The sequence below is a fragment of the Diplotaxodon limnothrissa genome, linkage group LG20, assembly GCF_057381915.1.
Source record: "Diplotaxodon limnothrissa isolate DT_005_m linkage group LG20, D_limnothrissa_male_GT1.1, whole genome shotgun sequence".
Taxonomy (NCBI): Eukaryota; Metazoa; Chordata; class Actinopteri; order Cichliformes; family Cichlidae; genus Diplotaxodon; species Diplotaxodon limnothrissa.
In genome coordinates, this window is record NC_140615.1 from 39,702,216 (window position 1) to 39,712,013 (window position 9,798).

The following is a 9,798-nucleotide window of genomic DNA, read 5'->3' on the forward strand; positions in this document are numbered from 1 at the left end:
AACAACAAACATTTTACAGTGCTCAGGATGACTTCATTTACATGCAACAAGTTTGACTTTTTCCTTTAAAACAAAAACAAAATGCTTCAAATTCATATTTTGAATGATCACTTTCCCCCCTGTAAACCTCTCTGAAATAAAAAGCTTATATTTAGATATGATAAAAACAACTGAGTCACTGACTCAAAGCAAATAACTATAAAATATGATACAAAATAAGCAGCCCGAGCATCCTCAGGTCATGGTGTTGCTCACAGTCCCATCACAGAGGGAAGCACAGCAGCACCCGTGGATGGAAGGAGAGTGCATTCAGTCCACTCAGACGGACTATCTCATGTCCGAATCCGGGACTTTCCAGTTCAGCTGGAAGCCTTTGTCGTAGACTTCGTAGAGCACTTTCGTCACGTAATGATTCCCTCCTTCCTGATACAGCTCCAGGTACTTCCTGTAAAGCTTCAGGGCCGTGCATGAGTCCTCCGTGCTGTCGTGGGTTTCTCCCTGGATGTTGAGGCCTGTGGACATGAAAAAAAGGTCAGGAATGATTAAAATGAAAGTGTTCAGCTTCAGATTACAGTGTGGATATGAGGAATTGACACGTACGCTTTAGTGCATGAACTCAAAAAAGCCTCTAAATACTTTGTTGTTCAGATTTAATTCCAAGATGAGTTTGATGACAACTAAAACATCATGAACTATACTGACTTAATACTGAATACTTAACTTAATACTGACAGTAATATGAGCGGATTATCCAGTTTACATATTTGGATCCTAATCCCTCTCGCTGTAATAATGTGATTTAATTCGATTACAGACTCATATTTGGATTATTTGGATTTGATTTTGTTTTTTTTGTTTCTACTAACTTACCAAGAAAATACCAAGCAAGGAATTTCAGAGAAATCATCCTCTTGTAGGGCAATCGGAAGAGGTGCACGGTGTCGATAACTTGATCTTTGGGAACCTTAAGAAACAGAAAATAAAAAACATTAAAATCAAAGCACATCTATAAAAAAAAATCACATCTTTAAACGATATGAACTAATTTGAAATTTAAAACTGATGAAATAACGTACCACTAAATTAATGACACGAAAGTCATTCTGCCGGCCGTGGCCGACGAAGCGAACTCCTGCATCGATGAGGAAGCGTAGCTTCAGGTAGGTCGACTTCAGCGTGGTCACGTGCTTAGAGGATACTGTGGCATCCAGGTCTCCAGGTTCGATTCCAGAGTATTTTGTCAAATAGTCGACCACCTGGAAGAACAAATTGACAAGTTAGCGGGTGGATCCTTGAAACATTATATATTCATTCTTTCAGGTCATCGTGGTCTTTTCTCTCTGCAGCTTCTCACCTGCTCCTGAGTGGAGATGTAATCATCGATGAAGGGGACCCCCTCGTTGGGCCCCTGACCCCTCACACAGGTGATCCTGGCCACAGACATCTGACTGGGCGTGATGGTCGATTTGGTGCCGTCGCTATGCAGCACTGCTTCCTCCTGCAAACGCACACATTCAGGGGTCAAATTTGTTTTAAATACTTGAGTCAGATTAGCTGAACTACTGAAAATATGTATTAGGAATATTTAAAATTGTTTTTGATCCTATATTATAATAAATGATGGTATCATAGCCAGACTTACCTCACTGAGCTTTACAAACTCAGCGTCCAGCCCCACCAGGTCACCAGCCTGCGGCATCTCACTGACTGTGAGTGGGATGAAAGTGGCGTCTGTCTTGCTATGCTTCTCAGTCCGATATAAGTCGGATTTGACTTCAGACTGATTGTGCTGACACTCACTGCGGAGGTCGTATTTGGTGTGGTAGTTTCTCTTGGCGTAACACAGGATGGCTGGCACTTTCCAGCTCACATCAAACTGTGCAGCCTCAGTCTGAAAACAAAAGGAGAAACATTTTTAAATGACTGCACACATTAAAGTTAGCATGAATAAACAAGCAGGAATCTTATCTAGGATCCTTACCTGCTCAATCGGCTCAATGAGGAAGTCATTGAAGAGGTACCACTGCTGGCGAGAGACTCCCTGAAATAATAAAATCATTTTGAATGTTAAAAATGAAACTTTTTGTAGTCAGCAGATGTCAAACTTTTCTTATCTAAGCGTCGCTCACCTCTTTTCTTTGATGGTAGGTCTCACCCACTTTGATGTGTGCGACCATATTACCACCCGCGCCGGCGTCCAGGATGTGCGGCACCGTCGCCACCAAGTCATACAGAGAAGCTCCCTCCGCCTGTTCAGCAGCACTTAACTAGTAACAGAAAGTGCAAATAATTGTAAGATAAACTTTTTCATTTCACAAAATTCATGTGTTACAGAAACAAAAACACTAAAACCAACCTATAGTTCAATATCTACAGATTAGTGTAATAATGTTTTAAAAATATTGCTCCTGGAAATATGGTTTTAATCTTGAAGTGAAATTTTAACTTGGTGATGAAAAGTTACTCAATTATTTCTTCAAGTGCAAAGATCAGCTGAAAATCTAAAGTCCTCACCTCCTCGCCCTCAGGCCAGCTGCTGATCTCCAGTCTCTGACTTTTGCTGAGGGACATCTTGAGAGTGGCGGGGATCCACACGTGACGCTGATCCTGATCTGTCTTCTGCATGGATTTGTTGAAGGTGTACTATAAAAACAGAAACATGGGCAATCATGTAAATAATGAACAGATAAATCATTACTTTCTTTTAACTGTATTTAAACACAGTGAATCAGTGGCTTACCTCGGCCTGAACCTTCCAGAATTCGGCCTCTTTGCTGCTGTTCACCTCACAGTTTATCACCAAAACATCTGGGAGACGTCGAATGTTGCGTGTCTGCACCTACAGTGTAACACAAAGAAATGATTACCCTGCACAACAGGCAACAATCAACCATAAATGAATTGTCATTATGAGTGAATGAAAGCTGTAACTCACTGTGGGCTGATACTTGTCACAGTTTCCACACCATGTGTGAGATCTCTGCTGCAGGCAGATGCTTTTCTTCAGGATCTCAGCAAAGTCGTGCTCCTTTATTCTTTCTCCTGAAGTGTCAAAGTACAATGAATATCAGTGTATACATCAAATCAAGCAGATATTTCCCTCTGCTCATTCAAAAACTAAATTAATTCAAACCATTATGTAATCATTAATAGTTCAAGTTTCAAAGACAGAGTAATTCACAGTCACAGATATCCATGCTCTCAGTGCTCTCAGACTCACCTTGAGAGTCAGGGTAATGCATGTTGAACAGCAACATGAGGGAGGAGTAGACTGTTTCTATGCCACAGAGACACGGGCTGCGGTTCTCAACTTCAGAACAAAACAGCTCTCTAATGACAGAGTCGCCAGGGGAGCCCAGAGAACTGCAACACAAACACAAATCACAGTTTCAGAAACCAGAAGGAAAACTCTGCATTTATAAACAAACATAATGATAAGACTGGGACAGTGTCCAGTAAGAATGCAGGTCAACAACGATGTGTTTTACCTGCTCCTGGTCGTCCTGTAGGCCCGTGGATCCTCCTGCTCCTGTGTCTCCTGGAAGAGCTGGTAGAGGATGAAGTGATTCCATCTCTGGATTAAGCGACCTAGCTCGACTGTTCCTGTCGTCTCCTCATAGTTTGAGAGGATCAGGCCCATCTCTTTGGCTTCAGGGACGTTTCGAAGTGCTCTGAGGAAGTTGCTGGCCTTAAGGAAGAAGACATTAGAGGTTACTTTGGGCAGTCACAACAAAATGAGATTTCAAAGTAAGAGCCTTGCAATTCCCAACAGATTGAAAACAAAGAAAGAAAGAAACTTACCTGACATGGATCTCCTTGTGACAAATCCAACATGTGGAAGAGGAAGCCGAGTTCACAAGCCAAACAAAACTCCTTGTGGCACAAATGATTCTGAACAAGGCAGCGAACTGGCTCCAGGAAGTATAACACCTAAGATGCAAACATAAAAGACCCATGGAACATTTGACAAATTGTCTCATATTAAAAATTAAATGTACACATTGTGAATCTTCAGCTTCTTACCTGGATCATGCAGTTACAGTAGGCGTTGGGAATCTGCGGCTCCAGGCCAGCAAACAACGTCCTGTTGTAATGTTTGAAGTCAAAATCTTCCCGTCCACGTTTAGAGTATTTAATTGTCACCTGAAGCACAACAAACACATCTTCGTCACATGTTTGGGAAATCAAAGCTTGTAGCAACACTCTAGAAATTGTTACATGTCATATTTAACTGTATCTCTATGAACACCAGGGTGAAACGTAGCAAGTCCAACCTTTCTGTACTTTTCGGGAACAGTGTGAAGGAGCGGCTCTTCATCACTCTCTGTTAGAGATTCAGGGATGTGGTTGTAATAACCAGGTGACTCTTCTTTATTTGCAGGGACCTGCAAACAACAAACAGGAAAAAAAAACTTAAAATGCACCACGTGGAGATGGGTTTAACTTTTTTTGTAAATTTATTACAATATTGTAAAAATTACAGTTTAAAAGAGCAATAAGTTTTTTACATACCTGGTTACAGGGGCAGGCGGAAGGATTTTCCACATAACTGTTGAAGCCAACAGTTTCAATAGTTTGTGGGATTTCTGGGTCCATCCCAGGAGCCCACCTGTTAAAAAGAAACATGTTTTAGATGGAAACCTTTAATGGGAACTACATGAGACTCTAACCATTTATATCAACTGGGGAAGACTCGACATTATCTTACAAACTTTTATTGAATCTGAAAACAATATGTATGAACGCTCTAATGCAAACTCTTCAGTCTCGTTAGTGATTGTGTTACCTTGAGCTGGGTGTAGCCTGGGCAGTGGGGATGGGAGAGCAGGGCTGCAGGTTATGATTCCAGGCCAGCTGAGGCTGTGCATCCACAACGCAGGGCTCTCTGGAGTAGACGTTAAACATAACGTCCCGAGTATCGGACCAGAGACGCACACACACCCCACCCCCCCCCCCCCGAATCTCCAAAGGCTAAGGCTTGTTTGCTGGATGAGACCTCAAAACTTGTGAGAAAGTGGCCGTTTGTGTTGACGTGGAAAATATCCGCCATGTTGGCGAGGCCAGTGGGCTCACAGAACTGACACTCACCTGGAAAAAGACACAGAATGCAGGCAGTTATAGCAAAGCCACAAATCACACAAAGATTTTGTATGTCACATTTATTGGCCAAACATAGTAAGACTATGCTACAGAAAACTGGACTAAAGAATCCTGAAGCCAGCTTCATACCTGTCTGTGAGATGATTGCGAGCCGTGACGTGTAGGTAGGAATGAAGCGCACAAAGAATGGATCCACATGCACCCAAAGGGGGGTTGCAGCTCGCATCATGCGGAGGTCATACACCATCAGGAAACGTTCATTCAGCCCTCGGCTGGAGAACCCACTCACAGCCAAAAGGTTTCCATGAACATCAAAGTCTGACAGGCCGCCAGGAAATGCGTCAAACTTTTGTGTCCTAAATGTGCGCAAGTCTCGAAGGGTCACCTGTTATCAGCAGAGGGTCAGTGTTAGAGAGATATAAACCAAACCTCATCAAACTGATCCAATCAGGGGATACTTACTTTGCCAGAAGGATGCCCAAAGACGAAGAAACGATTGGTCTGACGCATTATTGTCACTCCAGGTGCCTCCACTGTGAACTGAAAGGACAATCAAGACAGCAGACAGTCAGACACTCGCTGTGAAGTCAGTTGTATGATGTGCCAGTGGTGTAAGCATAGATAGTTGTGGATTTTGATAAACATAAGCCTGGTGTCTTACTTTTTGAGTTTCTTGAAGTGTGTTCATGTCAATTTCAACCACATAGTTTTGTAATCCCCCCATGAGCAGCATGTTATCAGTCATGAGGAGACTGTGCATATCAGCTCCTTCTTCCATCCTGCAAAGCACCAAAAATGGCCATTAATTCAATAACATAAGGAATAATTTCACAGCTTCAGATCATCAACAGTCAATGTAACACTTACCGATAATCAAACATGACGAGGCCTCCACGAGTGTAACATCTGAGGTTGCACTCAGAAAGGAACAGCACGCCTGTTTCCAAACTCTGTATGTGTCTGATGGCATCAGTTGCGTGCACTTGGAAAGAAGAGTAGTGTGCCATCGTAGGTCCAAGGAAGGATTTTACATGACCCTAAGAGAAGGGCACAAATATTATTACAGAGTGCAACGTTTAAGGTGAATGTAGAAGAAACAAACTCTGCTGAAGCATCATTTTGGCTCTTACCGTGTAGTTTCCCATCCAGAGCATTTCCCGCTGCAGGTCAAAATGTGTTGCAGTGACGGGGATGCCAGCTTCTGAAACTTTACTGTGCAGCTCAGAAAAAATCCCCTTCCTTACGTGCACAGGCTCAGGAACGGTCACAGCCAGCTCCTGTGTGTACACTCCCACGTCTTGGTGGAGGTTTGGATTCAGATATGAGTTCATGGAGGGCTCCAGTCCCCCAGGAGTCCACTGAGGAGACCAGTGAGGAGTCCAGTGAAGAGAGTTCATAGTCCTGTGATGGTTGGCCCAGTATTCACCTAATCTTGTGCTGAGAGCTTCAAAAATCTTCTTCAGCTAAATCAGCCTGCAGAGGAACTGGAACTTCTGTAAATAGTAGTACTTGCAGGTTTAATCCCAATCTCTTGAAATGCAGAAAACTGGAGTCCAGATCTAAAGTCTGATGGATAGAGCCACGTATTTAACCTCCACTGGGATTCAAGGCGGTCCTAAGAGTCGTTGACTGTCCCTGCATTAAACGTTAGGCTCACAGGTTTCAGGGTCTGAAACAAGGTGGGTGCGGCTGAGTTTACATGAATACAGGTGTGAATTCTTTAGGAGACGTGGGCATCATATCATCATTAAGCCCACATTAAGGTGTCAGAGGGGGGTCGACCCAGTTTTTGCCTGAGCGTATTGTTTCTGAATTGCACCAAGATAATGAGTTTGATCAGACTGGGAGGACCTCGTTTAGCACGCTTAATCCACACCTTGATTAACAGCCGTCGTCAACAGGTCGTCAAAAGCACCAAATTCCTTGGTGTCCGAGATGCACCAGATGTTGAGTTTGATTCTTCTGAGCTTCTCCAACAAATTTGCTGCATGTTGGACAACAGTTATGTTACACATATTGTAACAAACTAACCATGATTTAATCAATTAAATGGTCCTTTAGCGTGACTGTTGTTAAAATTCACTGGATTAATGTCAGAGTTCAGTCTTGATCCTGTGTATCCAGGTAGTTGTTGTTCTGAAGTGGTGATCAAAAAGTTGTGGAAATGGATCCATATAGATGAAAAACATTATCATCAGTGGTGAATTCAACATTTCAGTAACAATTAAAATAAAAATTGACTGGATTAATCTCAGAGTTCAACATTGATTAAATGAAATTAAAGTTTTAAACTTTACAGGCTTTATTTTCTCATCCACTTAATGAAAAATACAACTTTTGGTTTAGTCCTAGCTGAAACCATATAATCCAAATTTGATGCTCTCATTGGTTGAGTCAGTTTAATTGAAGCTAATAGTTGACTGTTGATTAAAGATAGTTTCAGCTATTGTCTGTTATCTGTTTCAGTGGTATTGATTAACCTTGGAATGGTGATTGTTTGGTTTTAATTAACAAAGGACCATCAGCACTTATCCAAACTGCATTTGTGTGAATAAAATAAATGACAACCAACATTCAAAAACACAAAAATGAGCACTTTTATTGATTTCATCATGTTCCTGTTTCCATCAGTTTATTCAACAAACTAGTTATAACAAGTTTATGATCTTACAATAAAGACACTTAAGTCATTTTCCTCAGCCTGTGCTTTTCTGGGTCAACTTCCTGTTTCATGTTTGACCCACTCACCTGTGTCACAGCAATAGAACATGAAAATTTAAGCTTTTTAACTTTTTTAGTAACGAATTTAACTCATCGGGCGAGGAAATAAACCCTGTGTAGCCTTAATTCAGCTTTTAACATGTTTAGTGTTACTAACAAAGAAAAGATCCACAGACATGATTTGGGCCGAAACAAAAGAAAAAGTCTTTTATGGGGCAGGCTCGTTGGAGACCAGGCGGGGCTCATTTAACCCTTCTGATTCACACCTTGATACCAGCTTGAAACCTGTGACCCTAAAAAACAAAGACAAGCTCAACGACTCTCAGGACCACACTAACCATAAAATTAAACAACAGTTTGTCCCATTTTTGGAAAACATCTTTTGCTTCTGGAGTAAAATAAAACAAATACTATAAAGATTAGTTTCATGTGGTTTGAGCGACTTCCTGTATCTGTCCTTGTGACAGCAGAGTTAGAGAAAGTGTGCAGCAGATTAGTTTGAGTTTCAAACACAATTTGTCTAAATGTTGAAAAAGCCTGAATATTTAAATACTGTTTAAGTCTTCTTTGATCTTTTATTTCACAGTCTGACTTACACTGCAGCTGCCATCTTGTTGCCCTCCAGGAAAAATATAATACATAAATTTGTATTACATGAACATTGCCAAGTCATTTACTGGCTAATAACTTATATTTATCAATTACATTTAGTACATTTAGGACCTCTGAAGGGTAACATCCTCTAGTGTCTCAAAAATGTTTTTACTTGCTGGTTTGACACAACCTGAGCTGTGATCTGATGAATGTTAACATTCAGTTCAACCTTTGTCCCATTTATCTACATTATATTTCATCCATATGCACAATGAAACAAATTGTTTATACATTTCTCATTTTACTCAGCTTTTCAATCAGGTCCCAATCAGATATTCTTTCATTGATGTTTTGAATATGAGAGAGGTATCGAAATAATAATGATCGAAAGGTTGCGCTCCCTCTCTGTCTCTCTGTTTCTGCTCATCAGGAATAATTCTGATCAGTTATGGAACATCAAAACTGAGCTGAACTTGTCGGTCTTGCATTCACTGTAATGTACGGTTATGTTGGTTGTTGCTGTAGTTTCCCTGCTTTGTTGTTCTCTTCTTGCATGTTTTTCCCCTGGCAGGTGATCCAGTTAATTTTAGTGTCTTTTCTCTCTGTTCCATCTATTTTCTTCCCATCTCCTTTGTGGAGCCTCTTCCCAACTTCTCTCGTCTTTCTCTTCCTTGTCCACCGATCTAAAACATGTTTCTTTTCAACAGGTGGGCTTCTGGGATGGACCCAGAAATCCCACAAACTATTGAAACTGTTGGCTTCAACAGTTTTGTGGAGAATCCTTCCGCCTGCCCCTGTAACCAGGTATGTAAAAAAACTTGTTGCTCTTTTAAACTGTAATTTTTACAATATTGTAATAAATTTACAAAAAAAGTTAAACCCATCTCCACGTGGTGTATTTTAAGTTTTTTTTTCCTGTTTGTTGTTTGCAGGTCCCTGCAAATAAAGAAGAGTCACCTGGTTATTACAACCACATCCCTGAATCTCTAACAGAGAGTGATGAAGAGCCGCTCCTTCACACTGTTCCCGAAAAGTACAGAAAGGTTGGACTTGTTATGTTTCACCCTGGTGTTCATAGAGATACAGTTAAATATGATATGTAACAATTTCTAGAGTGTTGCTACAAGCTTTGATTTCCCAAACATGTGACGAAGATGTGTTTGTTGTGCTTCAGGTGACAATTAAATACTCTAAACGTGGACGGGAAGATTTTGACTTCAAACATTACAACAGGACGTTGTTTGCTGGCCTGGAGCCGCAGATTCCCAACGCCTACTGTAACTGCATGATCCAGGTAAGAAGCTGAAGATTCACAATGTGTACATTTAATTTTTAATATGAGACAATTTGTCAAATGTTCCATGGGTCTTTTATGTTTGCATC

General features: G+C 41.1%; 1 pseudogene; it reads right to left on the reverse strand.

The window, feature by feature from the left end:
• Positions 1-245: 245 nt before the first annotated feature.
• On the reverse strand, positions 246-6,497 carry LOC146611503 (PAN2-PAN3 deadenylation complex catalytic subunit PAN2-like; annotated as a pseudogene).
• Between the last annotated feature and the right edge of the window lie 3,301 nt (positions 6,498-9,798).